The 21,758-nt window shown below is 42.9% G+C and overlaps 1 long non-coding RNA gene across 3 annotated transcripts; it reads left to right on the top strand.

Annotated features, from left to right (window-relative positions):
- The first annotated feature begins 1,815 nt into the window (after positions 1–1,815).
- Positions 1,816–20,116, top strand: LOC128325214 (uncharacterized). Of its 3 annotated transcripts, XR_008307309.1 has the most exons (4): positions 1,816–4,672; positions 6,416–6,526; positions 18,416–18,532; positions 19,969–20,116. It is a non-coding gene; the product is annotated as an uncharacterized LOC128325214 (long non-coding RNA). The 3 variants fall into 3 exon arrangements; XR_008307308.1 differs by lacking the exon at positions 19,969–20,116 and having other exon boundaries at positions 18,416–19,928; XR_008307310.1 differs by lacking the exons at positions 18,416–18,532; positions 19,969–20,116 and adding an exon at positions 8,828–8,955.
- Positions 20,117–21,758: the final 1,642 nt, after the last annotated feature.

Below are 21,758 nucleotides of genomic sequence, written 5' to 3'. Positions count from 1 at the left end.
GGGAAGAGCAGAAGGTTTCAAGTTCCCTCCCTGGCTTCTCCAAGATAGGGCTGAGAGAGATTCCTGCCTACAACCTTGGAGAAGCTGCTGCTGGTCTGTGAAGACAATACTGAGCTAGATAGACCAATTGTCTGACTCAGTATATGGCAGTTTCCTATGTTCCTAATTCTTTTGAGATAATTCTGGAAGTTTCCTTGCCCCCTTTGGGCACTACCACCCACCACACTCCGTTCTGGGTCATCCCTTTCCCCTTGATTTGAAGCGATACATTTGCTGGAATCCCCATTATTCCCTATGGGAACATTCTTAAAGATGTGTAAACTTTAAAAATTCACAAAAAATCAGCCCATTGCCTAATTCCTTTGAAATTTGGGTGGTAGCTTCCACCCATTGGACTCTACCAGCACCACACACTCTTTTTGCCCTGGTACCCTTTTAAAAAATCTAAATCGATTCAGATTTGGATTTGGAAAATTCAGCTACAAAACAAAACAGGGCTGATTTGGATTCAGAAAATTTGGGTACAAAACAAAACGGGGTTTTTTTAATTCAGATACAAATCGAAAGAAGAAAATTCCAGAATGCACACCCCTAGTGTGCACTTGTAAATGTATGTGTAATGATGTATGAGAGAGGGTACATAACAGGAGGCTGAGTGGCAAAGGAAAGGGGGGGGGAACCTTCCTTTCCCTGCCCCCGCCCACTCCAATTTCTTGTGGCTATTAATCAGAATAGATAATAAAGACAGAATTAAATGCTGGTTAACTGGACCAGTTTGACCAGGACCAATTTGCATGGAAAGTCTGCATTCTCACAATCAGCTCTGCAGGGCTAACTGATCCTGCTTAATGTTTTAACCAAGATCCTTATGAATGTGAGAATGCAACTTCTGTGATTAATGTAAGAATATAGACCACTTGAAGCAGTAACTGCATAAAAGTGGTCCTTTTCTTTTGTTGTATGTTTTGTTCTATGCCCCCACCCCCAAGGCAGGGGCGTAATTATAATCGGGCAAGGGGAGGCAGTTGTCTCGGGGCCCTGCTGCCTTGAGAGGCCTTCCAGAGACAAGTCACATGACTCCCCTGCCCGGGGTTCATTCATTAGTTCTTCCGGGGGGGGGGATTATTTTTTTTTTCCCAAAAAATCCTCGCCGCGGGGACCACACACCATATTCTCTCTTCCTTCCTCCCTCCCTCCTCCTTTCCCCACACCCTCTTTTGCTTCATTACCACACCTGTGGCTCCTCCTCCTGCTGACCTTCCCCGTCCTCATTGGCTGGGTGGGCACTGCACGTGAGAGGCAGAAAGGCACATGATCTTTGCTTTTGAATATGCCAGCGGTGGGAGTGAGAGAGACCATCACACTCAAAGCACGCCAGCCAGCCAGTGTGTGAAGCACAGCCCGCCTCCTGCCTATCCCATCGTGACCGTCCATCCCCAAAGGCCACTCTGACTGTGCTGTTCCTTAGGGACGGAGGGACTGAGAGACAGACTCAGAAAGAGAGAGACAACACAACACAGAGAGAAGACATGGAGCCTCTGCCATCCTCATTAGGTTAGCTCCTCCGCCACTGCCACTGAGTAGGTGTGCGGGGAGGGCCGCCACAGGCGGTAGCATTAACGGGGCTGGTGGTGGGGGAAGGGGAAGCCCGCCCCGAAGCAATGCTTTTCGTCCGGCTCTGGTCCCTGCTGTGTGCAGGGATCAAGCTGTGTTTGCTGTGCCCGCCCTGCCCAGTTTATCCAGGCAGCCACTACTCCCACCTGGTGGAGAGGGAGGGAGGGTGGAGAGGGAGAGGGAGGGAGGAGGCAAAGAGGAGGTGAGCAGTCTGAAGACGATGTGGGTGGGGGTTGTGCTTAAAACTTTCTGCGTGCTCATGTTGGTGTGTTTGCAATAGGAGGCTGAAACGGGGGTTGGGGAGGAAGGTGGGGGATGTTTAAAGTCATTTCTCTCCCTTGCTTTCCACCACCCCATCTTTGTGCCCCTCTGCCCCTCAGACTGACTTGGATTAGTTTAAAATGCTTCAAATTAGTTTATTTTTACAACAATGACCTTATCCCAGCAGCTGCTTGCAAGTTTACTGACCAGCAAAAACTCTTTGCTCTCTCCTCCTCGTGGCTTGTTTTGTTCCCATCCAATTATTCAGTTTGTTTGCTGCTCTCTTTATTTACACTGCAGCTTTTTCAACCTCTCTGTAGAATATTTTCCCCAGTGCCTTCATTACTCTCAGCTCCCATCAAGTCATCTTCAGAGAGGGAGAAAAAGCTTGAGACATTTCCTCTTGCTCTCCTTTCTCTGAAACACCGAGAACTGCCCCCACACCGCCCTGGATAGTGAAGTTTATGGGATCTCCTTTCCTGCAGGTAGCTGGAGAATCTGAGGAGCATCTGCTAAGGAAGGTTTAGAGGGGGAGGAGGCATTCCCCTGTGACGCCTTAAGCAGCCTCCAGCAGGGTAAAAGGGGAGGGAGACCGTCGCCCTTCCCACCATGTATAAAGCGTGCTGCTCCCCCCCCCCCCACCGCCACCATGAGAGCTGAACATTTAAAGAGCCATGAGGATCTTGGGGGGGGGGCCATTTTAAAATCTTGTCTCTGGGCCCACTCCAACCTTGCTACGCCCCTGCCCCAAGGGGATTGGCCAGTTGAGTGATATACAAATTGAATGAATGAATGCTATTTTATATCGCAGAAGTGGTGGGATTAAAATGTTTTAACTAAATAAGACATAGCATTCTAAATGCATTCAGATTTGAGGAGCTAGATGTTTTTTCTTCCTGTCCAATGGAATGCTCTGACATGGCCGAGGCAATCTGTACCCTTAATATGTCACTTGAAGGCCTATGGCAATAGAAAAAGGGATGTACTGGTACACAGAAAACTCCTTGACCTTGAGATTCTGGTCCTAAGGTTTCCTTATTCTCCCTAAGGACTCAAGCAGCCTTTGTGACATCAGAACAGCTGAGTCAATTGATGTCTAAAGGACCATGACATCAGAGAATCATGCAATAATAAACATAGGCCCACCTTGTCCTCAGAATAGATCGAAATGGCAGCACACAGCAGCTGGCAGAGAGATTAGAGGCCCAGAGCTGTGTGATTATTCACTGATTTAAAAGTGTGTTTAGGATTAGAGCATAATGTAGTTTAAATCCAGGAGGTCAAGAGCAAAGGACAGCCGATAAGGAGGTTCAATGTGCTGTATTTACCCAAATCGAAGATGACTCTGAATTTAAGATGACCCCCGTAAGAAGCAGAGGTTTAAATACAGGTCATATCTGCATTAACTTGAAAGGAATAGGACTCTGAATTTATGATGACCTTCTGATTTCAAATATCGAAAAACCTGGCAAAAACCTAGTCTTGGATTCAGGTAAATACAGTACTCGGTGTCCTTTCTATTAATGGGCCTTAAATAACTCAATGAAGCTATTTTCCCAAGCAGCCTAACCCAGGCTAGGGCCACCCAGCCTGGGTTAGGCTGCTCATGTGGAGCACCAGGATGCTCCCGATCCCAGTCACTACCTAGCATGCCCTTAATCCCAGTGCCAGGGCCATGTGTATGCCTGGGCTGTATGGACACAGACTGAGCATACAGCGAGCCGGGCAGCTAGACCGCCCAGCTGAGGGAGGACCCCTCAATGCACCACGCTCCTGGATGCTGGAGGGATGCCAGAGGACTTCCTCCTCCGGCTCCCTGCTCTGCCACTCACCACGATGCTGCTCATGTTTAACGCTGTCCCATGTCCTGGGCTCAACCCAGTTTACTCAAAAGTAAATCTCATTTATTTACTTTGAATTTAATTCCAGGTGACTATATTTAGGATTGCTTGCAACCTCAAAGATTCAGTGTGCGCATCCCTCCTGCAAGTACAAACTCTAGGAGGGCTACTAATAGGAATGAGGGTCAGCAGCAGGAAACTCCCATGCATTGCGCAGCATGTACAATGCAAGAGAGGATGGGAGATGTGCACTGTTCTCTCTAGGGCATGTGCATGTGTGTATGCTCACACATTTCCTGATGTCTGCTCAGTTCATTTTAGATCCCACTCAGGTTGAATCAGGAAGGCCCCATTCTGAATGCATGTGCGTGCACACTGCCTTGATACTGCCACCCAGGAAAAAACTCATTCCGCACACAGATGGGGAAAAAATAGAGAGAACACTAGAGGTGTGGCAGGGGGTATTAATGCAAAAGTTATCATCTCAAGTTCACATATTGTTTATTTAACAACACAGCAGTTGGTCACATTTCAAATTCAAGAGGAGCTCCTGGTTTATAGTTTTTAATGTAATGTGGTGACCACCAGTTCTTGGCAACTGAGATTTTGTTTTAGTGTAATATAATATAATATAATATAATATAATATAATATAATATAATATAATATAATATAATATAATATGATATAATATGCAGTGATATTTATATATAGTATTTCAGGAGTACTATGTATTAGTAAAAAGTGTATTAGCCTTGTTTAAAATAAATTAAAGTAAATTAGAGATGAGAAATAACTAAAGTTTTAGAAGTCCAAAAGGAGTAACATGTTTACTTTTTATCACTTTTATCCCCATTTTTTTGTGCATGCTGACAATGTCTCAAGAAAAAAAAACCCCACCAAAATGATTGAAAAGACTGCACAAAACAATTCCAAAGTGCTTCAGGCACCCTCCATGTGAGTGACAACTACAAATTTAAGTGTTGTAATTCTTTGATTAATATAAAGAAAGTGATTTAGATTATTTTGATAACAGCCTTTGGGGGGAAAATGACATTTAAAAGAATATAAAGACTTGAAGTGTGAATTACTCGCCTCCCGATGTGTTTTTATAAATAACCTGTCACTGTCACCTGTATTTTGGAGAGGGGAATAAAGTATAGTTGTTGTGCTTTTTACAAAGTAAACTATATATTGTGTGCCATAAAATGCCATTACGCATTTTTACTGACCATTCTTGTTTGTGTTTGTGAGCATAAAGTAAGAACACAGAACTTTGGAGCGTTTTCGGAACTATTCAGACAGACTTCTCAACATGGCAAATGGGCTGACGTAGGGGCGTATCTAGCATGGGGCAGGCAGGGCACGTGCCCCGGGGGCCACTTGAAGGGGGGGTGCCATTTTCTAAAATTATTAAAAAAAAAAAAAAAAAGACCACCAAAAACAAAATGGCCACTGCACATGCTCAAATGGCCTATGTGAGGCCCTAGGCCAGGCCAGGCCTCACAGAGGCCATTTGAGCATGCGCAGCAGCCATTTTGTTTTTAGCAGCCATTTTTAAAATATATATATTTTTAAAAATGGCCAGGACACATGCTCAAATGGTCCCTGTGAGGCCCTGGAGCAGTGATTCTCAAACTTGGGTCCTCAGGTGTTATTGGACTTCAACTCCCATAATCCCCAACCAAAGGCCACTGAGGCTGGGGATTATGGGAGTTGAAGTCCAATAACTGAGGACCCAAGTTTGAGAATCCCTGCCCTAGAGGATAGCGTGGAGAGGGGGAACCTTTGCAGGTCCCCCCCCCCCAGCCTTTAGGAAGCCCCTGAAGGGGCTACAGGTAAATATATATCTATATCTATATCTATATCTATATCTATATCTATGTCACTGTACACATATTTAGTTTGGAACTATGTACAGAGAATCAGGCTTTGTGAATACTGAGCTGAAGCTTATGAGCTAGGATTGTATTCATTTGCTCTCACTTTGCTTCTTGTGATAAGTGAGTTAAATGTGATGTCTTAATAATATGGCTATTAATGGTGAGTTTGTCTTTGAATCAGTGTGAAATCCTTAGTATTAAGGCCCACTGGGAGTTTCTTGCTCTCTTTCTCTCATTTTAACTGTCTTTCTGAAATACTAGAATATATTCCAAGCAGTGACACAATTTACTCTGCATATCCTTTAATGTTTTCAGAGTATCTGGGAAAAGTCAAATTCTCCATTTATTTTAAAAACTTATGTAATAGTGATGCTACAACGCATAGTAGAGAATTAGACAGGCATTTCTGTTTAGTTTTCTAAGTACACCTCCACATAGTATTTGGGTATTTCATGAGTCCCAGCATACAGAAATTTGTAGTTTTCCAGCATTTTTTGGTCTGGCTACATCCACTGCTAAATAGTTTTTGAAATATTAAAAGATTAACGAGCTTGACTTGTATTTTTCAGCTGATATTATGGTAACGTTATCTGAAAGATGGGTGTCAGATGTTTGGACAGGGGGCGCAATTTCAGTGCTTGCCCTAGGCGCTTTCCCCCCTAGATACACCTCTGGGCTGAAATGAATTCCTTTGAATAAGAAAAATCACAAGGGAGTGAAAGGCCATCTAATCTATCCACCACCCTGTTGAGGCAAGGCAGGGCTATGGGTAGCCCTACCTGAATCCAGACCTAGAGTGTATCTTCTCCTTCCCAAGTTCCCAGATGTCAATTGATGAAGCTGGAAGTTTAAGCTGGGGCTGAGGGCTGAATCTGTGGCTGGGACTGGAGTCTATGCATCAAGCAGATGCTCCTGTTCTGTTGACCAGGTAAGTGAAGAAAACTCTAAATGGCTTGGGACTGAGGTTCTTGAAAGACTGCCTTGTCCTGCAGAAATCGGTCTACCCATGAGAACATCTTAAGAGGCCCTCTTCTGTGTGCCTCTTCCCTCAGAGGTGTACTGGGTAGCCATGCGAGAGAAACCCTTCTCAGTGGCTGCTGCTGCCCTCTGGAACCCCCTGGCATGGGTGGTTTCACACACACACACACACACACACACACACACACACACACACACACACACACACACTTTCTGGAGATTTTTTGGTCAGTTTTCTCTGAATTTGTTTGATGTCCGCTTTTGTTCCCCCTCTACCCCGACCTCCAGTATTCCTTTTGTCTAGTACTTTTTAATTGGTGTTTTAAAAAATATTATTGTTCTGTTGATTTTTTAAAAAATGTTGTAATCTGCCTTGAGCTTCTTTTGGAAAAAAAGGTAGATTATACATTTTTAAATTAATATAAATAATAAAACCAAGCTCCTAGTATATTCCAGCCCAGGTCAATCCTGTCTGTATTCACTTTCATCAGACTTAGGCCTGGTTCAAGATCAAGCAATGGTCTGCGTGTACATGGACCATCACAAGCATTATATCATCACAGAAGTTTCAGTTCCTCACTTCACCTCAAAACACATGCTTTTCACACAATCAACTGCCAACCATAATTTATCAGGCAGTAATCAAGCTAGAGAAATCAAGAAATAACCATCAAGGCTGGCATCATTGTAGAGATGTCAAGGGTCCAGGAGCCTCAGAAATGTCTACTGTCAATCCCTGAGACAACCTCTGTTCCCTTAGCCTTTATGCTGTGGTTTATGCAGTTGTGGCAGCAGTCTTTATGCAGCCTTTATGCAGTATATGCAGCAGAGTGATGCTCTTGGTCAAAAGAACTGCTCTGTCATTACCTCTTCTCTCTCATCACGTCCACCAATGTAAACCCAGCCACAAACCTTGGGGAGACTCACCAAGATGGAGGAGAGCCCTCAGAAAGCAGTTTCCCTATGAAGCCTGGAGCCAACCCTGATATGCATGCACATGTGAATCAGTTCTTAGCACGAAATGCAAATCTGCCATAAAGAAGACCACCATGGCACCATTAGATATATCCTAGCTTGGATCATAGTTAAAGTTGGCAGGAGTTCAAGTAGCTCAATTTAGCACCAAATGCAATGCCAAGTTGCATTGGTATAAGCAGCAGAATATTTTGCCAATCACCCTGCTGTGAGCAGATCTATTAAAAATAAGAGATCTTCATTACCTGATGGCAGATGATCAAGTCCATTGGCAGGAGGTCCTGGTCATCTGTTCTTCCTGTTATATGTATGGTCTGAATCCAGATTTAGAAAACTAATTGTATTGTTTTACATGGTTAATAATGTCATGTTCCTTCCAACAACATTATAAGCCCCCAAAGCATAACTACTGTATGTTATAACATGAATACTTGGACTACTTTTGCACAAAATCCTCCCTGTGTTCAGTAAACTCCTGATGCTGACGTGACTGCTGACCATGCCTCCTCTTGGCAACCACATGTTCAGATTCCACAAGCAACGGGTGATATCTAGACTAAAGGAGCTGGAACTTTGATTCTCTCTCATGAAAACCATGAGCACAGCCACCAGGGTTGTGACCACATCAGAGAGTGTACCTTGGTGAGAAGTGTCAGCACCAGTTGGCATGATTCTGCTCCACCTCCTGTCCATGTTTACTGAACTTGGAGAGGATTTAGTGAGAAGAGGATCACAGTTGACAAGAAAATAAGTTGCTTTTTGTAATGAGTGCATGTGTGTGGTATCAGAGCCACCACTTGGCGGTGATGTTCGGCTAATGTTTCTAGAGGTAGCTGGAGGAGTTCGATGATCTTTGATGTTGAGAAGGTGTTGCTTTAATGAGCAACATTAAACATGCTATTTAATACTTACATGTTTGGTGGCATTGAAGTGAAGGCATATCCCATGTGGAAGCTAGAGGGACAACACATGGGGGTCCGAATGGGATCAGCAGTGGAGAAAGTAGTCTGTTTAGCAGCTGATGAAGGAAAGAATGAACCCTGGAGAGTTCCAAGTAGATTATTTTTGCTTCGGGGAGAAATGACTGAAATGTCTGGGATTTTGTCCATACCCTTTGCTTAATGTGTGTATTTGTAAATAAACAGATATCACAAAAATGCTGTCCTAGACAGTTGGGGGGGAGTTATCTCAGATCTGCAGGGGAAATTTTGGAGCTGTGCACAGAAAGCAATATCAAATAATCTGGCCCTTGTAGAATCTTCATTTTTTATTCCAGTTCTAGGCCAAATTCTGCTGCTATAAAGTTGGTTTCTGGAGGATCCATCCCACCAGTTTGTGATATTCAGTGCTACCTACTCATCACCAAGGAATCTGAGTAGCATACCTTTTGTACTCTGATACCCATCATAAATAAAAGCCACACTCCAGTACCTGTGTACTGATATGAATTTTCTTGGTAGGAAGAAATAAATGCCCATCTTATTCCCCTCCAGTTGTGTTATACAGTAGCTTAATCAATCCATGTCTCATTTAATACTCTTTCTTTGTCTTTTAGACCATAACTTGGCTAGGATGTGGATAAGCAGTGATGGCTACTTATTATGCAAATCAATATTTATTATGCAAGCTTGTTTTACCAGTACCTCATTCTGCCCTCCCACATTTATCTGCTTCATACACCTGCTATGTACAAAAGAGTGCATTCATTGTAATGGCAGGAGTCTGCCATCAGCTCAAGCAATTCCCTTCTTCCATTACTAGCTAATGTAATTTGCATGCTTGAATCCAATTGGTTGGAACCCAGACCAAGTCTGGGATTTTTTTTAAAAAAATGAAAAGAAAACTGTACTGTCTGGTGCTTTTCCTTCTCACACCCCCAAGGAATCATTGAGTACATCATCAGATGAAGAATAAACCTATTTACAGTTTCTTCACATTCATAAGGCTGCCACAGAGAGAGGCAGTAGCTCAGTAGTAAAGCACATGCTTTGCATGCTGAAGGTCCCAGGTTAAATGGAGGCACCATCTCCACTGAATAGGATCTCAGAGATGGGAAGGACCTCTGCCTCAGGTCTGGTGGATCACAGTCAGTCAGAGAAGGCAGCCTTCTATGTGATAGACCTAACACAGCTTCACATGAGAAGGAAGGGTAGTTTTCCCCCAAATGATCAAGCAAATTCTAAAATAATATTTATGTATGGGAGGAAAAGGAATATCCCTACTCAAGATGAAAACAGCCAGTGTAATCACAAGGCTGTGCGCGTACAGAAAATATGGATTCGGATTCATCCCGATCCAAATTTGACAAAATCAGATTTGGATTCTATGGTCTCTGGTTATATTGGATGTTGGATCAGAGTCAGAATTCATATCCACATTCCAACTTAAATCATGCCACTATGATCTTTCCCCATAGTCGTCAATATGGAAAGGGGGGGGGGGAGATCACCAAAAGTCACTGATTGGTCATAGAGCCTTGAAACTGGCCGCACATGTGGGTAATGAGGTTAGGGACCCCTGTAGTGAATTTGGTCAATCCCTTTGATTTTTGGTGAATTTACAATAATTTTGTTTAAAATGGCTAAAAAAAATTGAAATCCCTTTTATATCTCCTGAATGGATGGGAATACAGTTATGAAATCTGACACACATAAAGTCCACATTGACAGGACTCTGTGTTATTTTTTTCAAGGCTATGGGTAACTCCCCTGATTTTGGGGAAAATTTGGGGCGGGACTAAAAATAGGGAGGGGGAGGCTAAAACTGGCTTGTTTCAATTCAAAACTTTACAAAATGTTCTGCATCTAAAGCCCTCCCTAGGACCATCATCCCACCATGAAGTGAAGGGAAAAGGACATTCCTTTGACCAGAGGCACTCTTACCCCTGGACTTCCAGGCCGAGGTCCAGGGCCTCCCCACCCCCTGGGGGCTCCCAAATCCTTTACAGTCTGTCTTGAGTGGTACGGTCATGTTAAAAATGTGTTAGAAATACTGGGGGGCAGGTTTGTGCACATCCCTAACCACATTCCTCCATTTGAACCCCCAAAGGCTGTCCATTCAGCATCTCAGGCCCTGCCACTAACAGAGATCTAGTAGGCAGGCACTAGAGACAGAGCCTTTTTGGTTGTATTCCCTCTGGTTTTGAATGCCCTCCCTGAAGAGCATCACCCCTCTCCCTTCCTCAGTGTTTTTTTTTAAACCATTATTCATACATCTTTTTAAAGAGGCTTTTAAATGTTTTTTCTGCTGCTTATATCTGGTAGGTAATTTAGTTTTTATAGTTCTCAGTGTTTAGCTTTTTAGTAATAACTTTTAATTTGAAACTTTTTAAAAAGTAATTTAAATGTGGTTTTAGCCTGGTCTTTTAACTTGTTTATTAATATTTTATTTTGCATTGTATCCATTTTATTAATGTTTTGAATTGCCCCAAGCAGTAGTGTACTGGTGGGTCAGGGTATAAATACTTTAAATAAAATAATATTTTTTAAAAAGATAAAGTTCTGGCTTGAAATGCCAGATTTCACCATTTTAGCCATTTTTAAAGACAAAGTTCCAAAATTCACCATAAATCAAGAGATTGACCCATAACTTGGGTGGGAGGGGACACTGAATCCTGCCAATGTGGACTTCATTTGTGCCAGATTTCATAACGGTATGCCCATTCATTCCAGAAATATAAAGTGGGGCAAAAGGGGCATGCTGTTGGCCTTTTTCATGAAGGCAAAGGTCAGATTAGTCCACATGCTAGTGGAATGATGGTCCAAGGGTATCTTAAATTTCTGAAGTTTTTGTAAAGTTCTGGCTTGTTTTGAGCCAGAACTTTACAATTTTTTTAATTTTACCATTTTAGCCATTTTACAAAAATTTCAAAAATTCACCAAAACTCAGAGGATTGACCAAGTCTCTTCAAATTCACTACAGAAGACACTTATTTTCTTCCCCACAAGTGTGGCAAGTTAAACAGCTCTAGTACCAACTAGTAATTTTTGGTGATTTTATTTTGATTTCCCCATTCACCCCTATGGGGGAAATCCTATTCCATGTTGCTAATTCTGAAATTCTGAAGTACTTCTGAAATTAATTTTGATATTTTAGAATTAAATTTGACTTTACCTATCCAATTTTTAAAAACCAGATTCAGATTTTACCAATTTTTACCAATTTGAGGCAATTTTGGATAAAATCCAAATTTTCTAATCCAAATTTGCACAGGCATAATAATCACCAACATAATAAAAGGTAGTATCAATATTAAACGGATTCTGATAGGTCTGTAACTACAGGAATTTCCTAACTGTGATGGTGGGCATTTCTGTGAGCCACAGACTGGGGTTGAAGAGTGCATGAGGCTTCCCAATCAGGCTACCTTGTGTGTCTTTGCTGGGGTGGGACTTCTAGGTGTGCTTTGGATGCTGTACTCATCTACTGTACATCATCCTTTTTAAAAAAAATCTAGACAAGGTGGGCTTTTGTCTCTTTAATCTTCATATACACAAACACAAGTGCCCTCTTGCAACAGCTGAAGAGATGTCACCTTCTCCAAACTTTGATGGCTCTCTCCTTCAAAATACTGAAAACTGATATGTAACTATCTGAATAACATCCCCTCCCTCCACCATCAGCCAACCACCTTGGGCTAATAAAGAAGGAGTCTGCCTGCATAAGTTACAATATTTACAATTTTGGAAAACATCTCAAGTCCAGACTGGATATTACTGGTTAGTTGAGAACAGTAGTACACAGAAAGAATACTTTTCCTAATAACTATTTATTTGTTCAGGTCTATGAGAAGATCCTACAGGTCCAACTACTCACACTATTCAAATCTGAAACTGTTGTCTCAGTTCTTTCACATGGCCTTTTCAGCCTGAGGCCTTTTCAGCCTGAGGCCTTCTGGGGTTTCCTCTTAAAGAGGCAGTTCCCAGCACATTTTTTACTGGATGATTGTCAAAGCGGTTGGGCAGGGGACAAAGTAGTTGTCTCTTAATAAGAAAGCTTAAGGCAGTTGTTTCAGGAAATTGATTATCAGGAGATTGGGGGCTGTGGCCTCTACCCCATACCCACGGCCACAGACACCACTGCCACCTCACTCACTGCCCTCCTTCTCCTCCACTTCAGCCACTACCTGCAATGCATAATGAGCCACTTCATCCTCCCATACTTGTTGCATTTGAAAAGCAAGAGGAGGGAGTAAAAAAGGAGGTATAGGGGAAAATGTATACACTTGCTCAGCATTTTGTTCTCTCTCCTCTCCTCTCCTCCCCTTCACACTTCCTCTTCTGCTCCCTTTTCAAAAGCAAGCAAGCACTGACTATGCAGATGCTCAAAGGTGTGGCCAGGCGTGCATTGATGTATGGGTGATGCTAGTTGGTACATTCCTATTCCCATCCACCCCCTCCACGTTCAACAACTTGGCGGTGGATAAAGTGGATACTGCCTGAAGGCTACTCAGGGCTGCTTTGATGTGATTAACCCCCTTCTCTGGAATTTCATTTCTGTATAGGAAAGTATATGAAAACCACACATAGACTCTTGTATTCTTGCCTGCTTTCTATACACAATTTTGAACAACAATATATATTAAGAGGTTAGCAACGTGTTCTTAGGCATACCAGTTGCAGGGGAGCAACAGCAAGAAAGAGGGCATGCCCTTACCTCTTGCCTGTGGGCTTCTCAAAGGCATCTGGTGGGCTACTCTGTGAAACAGGATGCTGGACTAGATAGGCCTTCAGTCTGATCCAGCAGGGCTGTTCTTATGTTCTTAAGCTTTACAAAGTCAATTTGAAAAAAAGAGAGAAACTGAAAAGCTTAAGCTTGGGTTTTTCCTATCTATTTTTCCCCCAGTAGTTACTTAAAACTGCTAACTTGAAATCAACAGTCACACGCTGTCTTCAGAAGTTCACTCAATCAAAGGGCCAAGCTCTGAGTAATCAAAGATCTCAAATAAGTGGAGCTCCTAACATTGGTCGCAGGAGGATTAAAAATCCAGTAGCCAGGAATGCAAGTCTTCGATCCAGCGTGCACCAGCGCATAATGAGAAATCCCTAAAGCCCTAGATCACAGCCGTGCCTGGGCCTGCTGCCAAGCTAAGTGGAAGCCCTCTTTAATTCCTTAGGAGATCTTATCTTGCCAGATGAAAATAGATACTGGCCTCTGTGTGTAGGATGATTAGAAGAATGGAAGAGGATTAGACGAGATGCAAGAGGGAAAGCTCAGAGTGGCTCATTTACATGGTATTACTGCTGACAGATAGGTGTTAACAGAACAGAGTAACCTGGAGGCAAAACTGTATCTGAATTAAAGCTGTATTTATTTACTCAAGTTATAAAGGGATTAAGCCCTGTTTATTTTACCACATCCAGCCCAGTTTTATCTGTCAGGCACTTTGATCCTTCCTCAATTGTTCTGTGGCATGCACTGCTCAGCTGTTTGGGGACATGTTTATCTTAATTTAAAACAGAAGCTTTTAAATGTTTGAAACAGAAAACAGGCATGCTAATGACAAGCGAAATATCCACAGCTGTCTTTTTTTCCCTCCCTCCCCAAAATGGGGATATTACTTAAGCAGCAAAGCTTTCTTCCTGTTCCATGTATAGTATTTCATTGGCTCAAATAACATAGTTTTATTTATTATTTCTCTCTCTCTCTCTCTCTCTCTCTCTCTCTCTCTCTCTCTCTCTCTCTCTCTCTATATATATATATATATATATACCTTGCCCTTCTGTCTTGTATCCAAGATGCCCAAGGCACCAAACAATCACAAAATTTTATATGTATATATACAAACACACATACATACAGCTAACTTCGCAGCAATAAAGCTTTGATTTGAAGAGCCAAGGAGTAAGCAAAAAGAGAAAACAATCAAACCAGGCCAAAGTCCTGACAAAAAGGTAATGAATGACATCCTCACTAGTGAAGGATATCACTAGTGAAGATGCAGCCCTCGAGGACATATTTTTGGAAGGCTCGGAGCATTCCCAGTCAGGGAAGATCAGCTAAAATTGCTCCCTCCCTCCCTCCATGTACGTGTTCGCAATTTCCCAAGCGTTTTTGCACATCATATGTCCAGCTAGATTAAACCTGGAATACAAATGTAGCAGAATGAGGTGGTAAAATCCTGAGGTGGTGAAAACTGTAATACTTAAGGTGTGTCCGGGGGTGGGGTGCCATTTCTGAATGCCCAACATTTTTAAAAAATAGCAAGTAAAAAATAAATAAAACAAAATCCAAAACTAGCACTGCATAAATAAAAGGTTCTAGTCAACTTGTGCCCTGGTGTGCTAGTTTTCTAACTGCAAGAAGTTTTTAAAATATGATCAATCTAAAATATTATGTTATATGAAAACAAGTTGTTCTAGTAAAAACTAATCAGCCTACTTTCCTTGCACTTTCTCTACAACTGGACTAAATTTAGTTCAAATCAAGGTTCACAAGTTAGATCTCTTGCACCTCAAATGTTCATGCATCCACCATCTTGGATCAGGGTGAATGACATTATTACAAACTATACTACTGAGGTGTCCCTGTATGTCGCTCACTACAACTGTATCAAATTTGGTTCAAATTAGTGAGACAGTCCTCAAGTTAGTGCACTTGCACCTCAAAGGTTCACACATCTACCATCATGGATCGAGGTGGATGGTATCATCACACTCTATGCCATTGAAGTGTCCCTATGTGTCCCTGCAACTGTAGCAAATTTGGTTCAGATCAGTTAAGCAATTCACAGGTTAGCCCACTTGTGCCTCAAATATTTACGTGTCCGCCCTCTTGAATTGGGTTGGATGACCGCCCCCCTCCAGCTTAGCTAGGCGATCAGAAAAAGATTGCATGAATTTGGCTTTTTTGGCCGCCTTGGACTCGTGCCGCAGGCGAGATGGAGCTCCTGATGGGTTCGCACCCCCAGTGCCCTGCTGGGCTTCTTTGTTGGCTTTTTTGAGCACATCCAAATGTGCCATGAGGGCCCACATTGAAACTGTATTGGGCTCATCATCAGATGAGTGGGGGGAATTCGTGGCCTCCTCAGCCTGATGGGCCTACCCCCCACCTTCCCTAGAGCCTTCTTGGGAGCCATTGCACCCAACTCTGCCTTTTTATGCCAATGCCCTCCCCCCCAAGTACAGGCCCATGCCCAAGGAGGGCCCAACCGAGTTGGCCAAGTGGGGGGGGCAGAAAAAGGGGGGCCCTTAGAGGCGGTCAACAGTCCCCAATAGCTTAGTCTCTTTTGGCCCGAAGGGACCCAGGCCAAACCACTGCCCGTCTGGGCTGAGAGACAACCCCACCCTGCACTGAGCTCGCCAGCTGCTGGCTGGCCGACCCCCCCTCCATTCTCAGAGCTTAAAAGCTCCTGATGCTCAGTTTCCCAGGACTTAGCATGTTGGGGGGGGCGGGAGTCCCCGAGTCGCCAAGAGGCCACCGCTCCTCACAATCCTTGGGCTGATGCCCGGCTGTTGCTGGCGAAAGGGGGAGGCCTGCTTCAACCCCCGCGCTTGGAGGCCCTGGCACCAAGCAATCCGGCGGCTGCCCATATGCTAGTAGGCCACAGTCAGGTGGCCACAAAGTTCTGCCACAACGGAGAGGCCCTCGTCGTCCTCTATGTGGCCTCCAACCCTGAGAGCAGCCCAGCAATCTGCTCTGGTTGCTGCTCTCAGAGCAACTGCTAAGGAACGCCTCGGCCGGGCTGCTCAGGGCAGCCTAGCCCTGCCCCTGGCAGCTCCTCAGCCAACGGCTGCCGGGGAAGCCGGGTATCTGTCTCGTGCCCTCATAGAAGGCTGGGACAAAGGAGTCATGCACCACAATTTGCGGCACAGGCGTCCTCATTGTCACAGTCTATGCCGTTGAGGTGTCCCTGTGTGTCACTCACTGCAACTGTATACAATTTGGTTTAAATCAGTTAGACAGTCCAAAAATTGGCCCGCTTGTGCCTCAGATGTTCACGTGGTCGCCATCTTGAACTGGAGTGGATGACATCATCACACACCATGCCATTTGGGCATCGCTATGTGTCCCTACAGCTGTAGCAAATTTGGTTCAAATCGGTTAAGCAGTTCACCAGTTAGCCCACTTGCGCCTCCAGAGTTTATGCATCCGCCACCTTGAATCAGTGTGGATGACATCATCACAAACTATGCAATTGAGGTGTTCCTGTGTGTCACTCACTACAACTGTATCCAATTTGGTTCAAATGGGTTAGACAGTCCACAAATTAGCCAGCTTGCGCCTCAGATATTCACATGGCCACCATCTTGAACTGGAGTGGATTACATCATCACACACCATGCCATTTTGGCATCCCTATGTGTGCCTACAGCTGTAGCAAATTTGGTTCAAATCAGTTAGACTATCCACAAGTTAGCCCACTTGCACCTCAAAAGTTTACGCGTCCACCATCTTGGATCGGGGTGGATGGCATCATCACAAACTATGCTGTTGAGGTGTCCCTGTGTGTCATTCACTGCAACTGTATGCAATTTGGTTTAAATCAGCTAGACAGTCCACAAATTAGCCTGCTTGCGACTCGGATGTTCACGTGGCCACCATCTTGAATTGGAGTGGACACACCACGCCATTTGAGCATCCCTATGTGTCCCTACAGCTGTAGCAAATTTGGTTCAAATCAGTTAGGCGGTTCACAATTTAGCCCACTTGCGCCTCAAAAGTTTACGCGTCCACCAACTTGGATCGGGGTAGTTGGCATCATCACAAATTACTCCACTGAGGTGTCCCTATGTGTCCCTACAACTGTACCCGATTTGGTTTATATTGGTACAGGTGTTGCAAACTTGATAGTGGGGGACACATGGACACACACACAGAATGCCGGTTGATCTCATAAGCCTACTGGGAAGTAGGCTAAAAATGAGGTCTTAGACACAAGAGCCCAGTTCAGACATTATGCTGTACCAGGATACAGATGTCTGTATGTTCATACACATTTGTGTGAATGATTGTACCTGTGTTCATTTTAAAAGTGAATCTGGATACAGGCCTTTCAAGTGCATGGTAGAGACAGGAAGTGTAATTCTGCACCTGCATTCAGCATAACTTGTGAATGACTGTACCTGTGTGCAGATGTGTACCTGGGTACACTGTGCATTCATTGTATGAGTGTTGAACATAACATGTGAATGGGCCTAAGTTAATGAGGCAAAAGGTAAGGCCAAAAAAAAAAAAAGGATCATAGAGCAAATGGCCCGGGCATAGGGCAGCTGGACTATAGGCCCATAGGAGGCCTCAGTTCCTGAAAAATTCAGGTGGAGCCCAAACATCTCTTCTAGATGAGGAAGTGAGGCAAAATGCATAGTATTATTTTGTTATTTAGCATCTATTTTCTAAAATAGGGATCTATTTTCCAAACTCATATTTCATCATTAAAATCATTTAAAAGATGTTAAATAGATTATTTATTTTATTGTGGCTGCAACAAGGTCTTTGATGTCCTATTTAGTTTGTCTGATGGAAGTTGTGAATGTCTGAACTGTCCATAATTTGCTACATTTAAAGTGGTAACTTTATTTTATTTTATTTTATTTATTTATTTATTACATTTGTACACTGCCCCAAACTTTCATTTAAGCCATGTCATTGGTTTACATTATACTATTAGGGGGCTATATACATGGGGTTATGCTATTTCCCTCTCCCCCACCCCAGCAACCTTGTAAGGTAGATTGGCTGAAAGATAGCAACTGAGCAAATGAGGTCACCAAGCAAGCTCCATGACTGAATGGGGATTTAAACACAGGTCTCCCAAGGTGCAGTTCAAACATGGTTGACTGGCTTTCAAAGATTAGTGATAACTTCTGATAGCTTGGATAGAAGAGGTGCAATTAATTAAAATATTTTAATCTTATTTCTTTAGTCAAAAGAATAATTTCCCGTATGGTGATGCTGGCTGGTTGAATTCTGAGGAAACGTCAGAAAACAGAAAATATGTAACAGACATGGCCTACATATCAACAACTGCTTGTTCCCCAAGGTGCAAAATATGAACTTTAAAAACTAGATTTTTTGTAGGATTGGAATATTTCTTCTTGGTTCCAGTATCACCAGATTAGCGCCTTATTCAAGCAAGATTATAAAAAGGGTCTTAATCAATCAAAGTCAGAATTTGAACAACAGTTGTGTGACAAGGAAGACAAACTAGTTTCTAAGATGTATGATCTGTTATTATTGGAAGATACAAGAACAGAAGTAGTGAAAACTTCAATGATTAAATGGGCTCAGGATTTTGGTTACAATATAGACTTGGAGAAATGGGAAGAACTGTGGATAGAAGAAATGAAATATACTGCCTGTTCTAATTTAAAGGAAAATAATCTTAAGATGATGTACAGATGGCATCTAACTCCTAAGAAGTTGGCTTTAATGTACAAGAATATGTCAAACAAATGTTGGAAGTATAAAAAAGAGGAGGGTTCCTATATACATTTATAGTGGACGTAATAAGTCTAAAGGCTATCAGGATTTAATATACAATGAGCTTAAGAAAGTGTTTAAAATGACTTTCCCTAAGAGCCCAGAAACAATACTATTAGGCACTGATAATAGCACATTGCCTAGAAAATACTGGATCCTCTTTATGTATCTGACAGCAGCAGCAAGATTGACATTTGCATACAAATGGAAAGACATCCATTGCCCGAGTAAAGAGGATTGGATACTTATTGTTGGCAGAAATGGCAAAGCTAGCAGCATTATTAAGAAATAAATTTGAAGCATTTAAAAGGGAGTGGGGCCCTCTTCTTATTTACCTAAAAACATATTATAAAATGGTTTTCTATCAGGCTTTTGAGTGGTAACAAAAATGTTTTTAAAATGCCCTAGAGCTGACTTTCGTACGATTTAACGGGGGGAGAACGATTAAATTACAGGCAAGACTTGGGTATTGTAACTGATACTTGTTCTAATGATGAGATGGAAGTCATCTTGTCTTTGTGTGTGTGTGTGTGTGTGTGTGTGTGTGTGTTTTCTTTCTTTCTTTTTCTTTTTTCTTTTTTGTGTGCATGTGTGTATCTTATGTTGTGAAAAATTGAATAAAAAGTTATTTTTTAAAAAAAAAATTATGAGGAAACATCCTAAAGTTTCACACACCGCTTGTCTGAAAAACTGCAAGTCCTTCATCACAGCGCAAAATGTGTGAAGTTCCACAGATTCCATTCTGTCATTCAAGGACTTTTGTTTCCAGTGGCCCAGAAGAGAACAGAAAAGGGGCTATCTATTTGGGCTTTTCTTGCCTTGGTATTGATATTAATGCCAAAATTTTTTTTAGTAATTTGACAATTAGTTCACCACTTAACAGAAAAGAAATGAAAGGCAGAAAGTAGTTTAACTAGATTATAATGTAGCTCTGACAAGTCAGGTTCCTGTCATGTTGTCACCTTCCGTTTTCCCGTTTTCATGTCTGCTTGGCAGGTTATTAAAATAAATGAAGGTGGCTGAACTGCTGTTGAGCTATCCTCTAATGGGAGTTCAGGAATTTGCAAGCCCCTACTGCAAATTGACCGATTGTGAAGTCTGAAAGAAGTTGGCTAAAGTGGACAATTAGGAACATTTCTGCATAGCTGAGTAAAATATTCCTTGTTATTTTAATAATTCAGACACAGGCTAATTTTCAGAGTCTGGGTTTGTCAAGATAATGTGCTTTGTGCTTGTCTGCTTGTCATTTTTAACTCAATCCCACATGTTACAGGTGCAGTCTAGCTTACAAAACAGGCAAATCATTCGTTGGAGAATTTGCATATGAAATATAGATACACTATGCTTAGTGGGGGGGAAACAGGCCTAAGAATTTGACAGATGTTTAAAATGGGAGTTCACATGATGGTTAAACCCCTTGATGTTTGATAGCTGCTAGATCACTATTTACATTGATATAATTATGAACCTTATTTAGCAATGTGGATACACCAATGCATATAATGTAAAACATCAAACACATTCCACTGACCCCCAATGGTCACAGATTCCCCAGGTGCCGGAGAAATGAACTTAGTTATATCTCATAGCATTGAAAGAGCATGGATCAAATAGGATTGGTTTCCCAAACAACGATTTAATTTCATCTGTAGACAAAATTAAACCACCACCACTCTATTTGGAAAATGAAGGCAGTATTCTTTTATTATTTCTTTTGTGTACAGGCTTAAAGTGAATCTCAAAAGACCTTAAGTTGAGGGAGGTTACAAAAAAACCTGGAGGAAACAGTTTCATTTTAGCATCAGAGTTTTGTGTGAGTTGTTGAGCCAGTATGTTCTCCTCTGCAGGATGAACAGCCCTATGTTCTGATAGACCAGCTACGGACATGGATGTTATTCATACAATCAAAAACTGTGTCCTACCTGGGTTTGGGATCTGGGTGTACTCCCAGTTATTGGTTGTGTGGAAGCAAGGTTAGAGGAAAGCCTGGGTAGAGGTGAACATAAAAACATAAGAACAGCCCTGTTGGATCAGGTCAAGGCCTATCTAGTCCAGCATCCTGTTTCACACAGGGGCCTACCAGATGCCTCTGGGAGCCCAAAGGCAAGAGGTAAGGGCATGCCTTCTCTCCCGCTGTTGCTCCCTACAACTGGTATTGAGAGGCATTGTGCCTCTGAGGCTAGAGGTGACCCACAGTAGGGATGTGCAAACAGGTTCAGAACCAAACTGGTTCAACATCAAACCTATTCAGTTTGACAGTTTGACATTGAACCAACCCCCCCCCCCATTCGGCTCAGCATTGAGTCAAACCACCCAACCTTGATATTTTTAATCAACTTACCCCCTCCAGGGGGCTTTCTCCGAGGCCACAGGGGGTCTATGGAGCCCCCACACACACACCGCTGGCCTCCATTACTGCCAAAATTGCCCAGTTGGGGTGGTCTTTGGCCCATTCTGGGCCTGCCCTCTGTTTTGGTGGCCATATTGGAGGCTGCCATGCATGCCCAATGGGCCAGGCCATGCAGAGGTCCATTGGGCATACGAGGCAGCCTCCAAACTGGCTGCTGTAACAGAGGGCAGGCCTGGAACAGGACAAAGACCACCTGAACCTGGTGATTTTGGCTATAATGGAGGCCGAAAGGGGGAGGGGGAACTCTAGAGATGCCCCCTCCTGAGGCCTCGGAGAAGGAGAACCAAACTGAACTAAGGGGGTTTGAGGGAGTGCAGAACCGAACTGGGCCAGCCGGTTTTGTGCACACTCCTAGCCCACAGCAACCAGACTAGTA

This window comes from Hemicordylus capensis, chromosome 4 (genome assembly GCF_027244095.1).
Source record: "Hemicordylus capensis ecotype Gifberg chromosome 4, rHemCap1.1.pri, whole genome shotgun sequence".
Lineage (NCBI taxonomy): Eukaryota > Metazoa > Chordata > Lepidosauria > Squamata > Cordylidae > Hemicordylus > Hemicordylus capensis.
The sequence above is the reverse complement of the archived record's forward strand: the minus strand, read 5'-3'. Positions and strand labels throughout refer to the sequence as shown.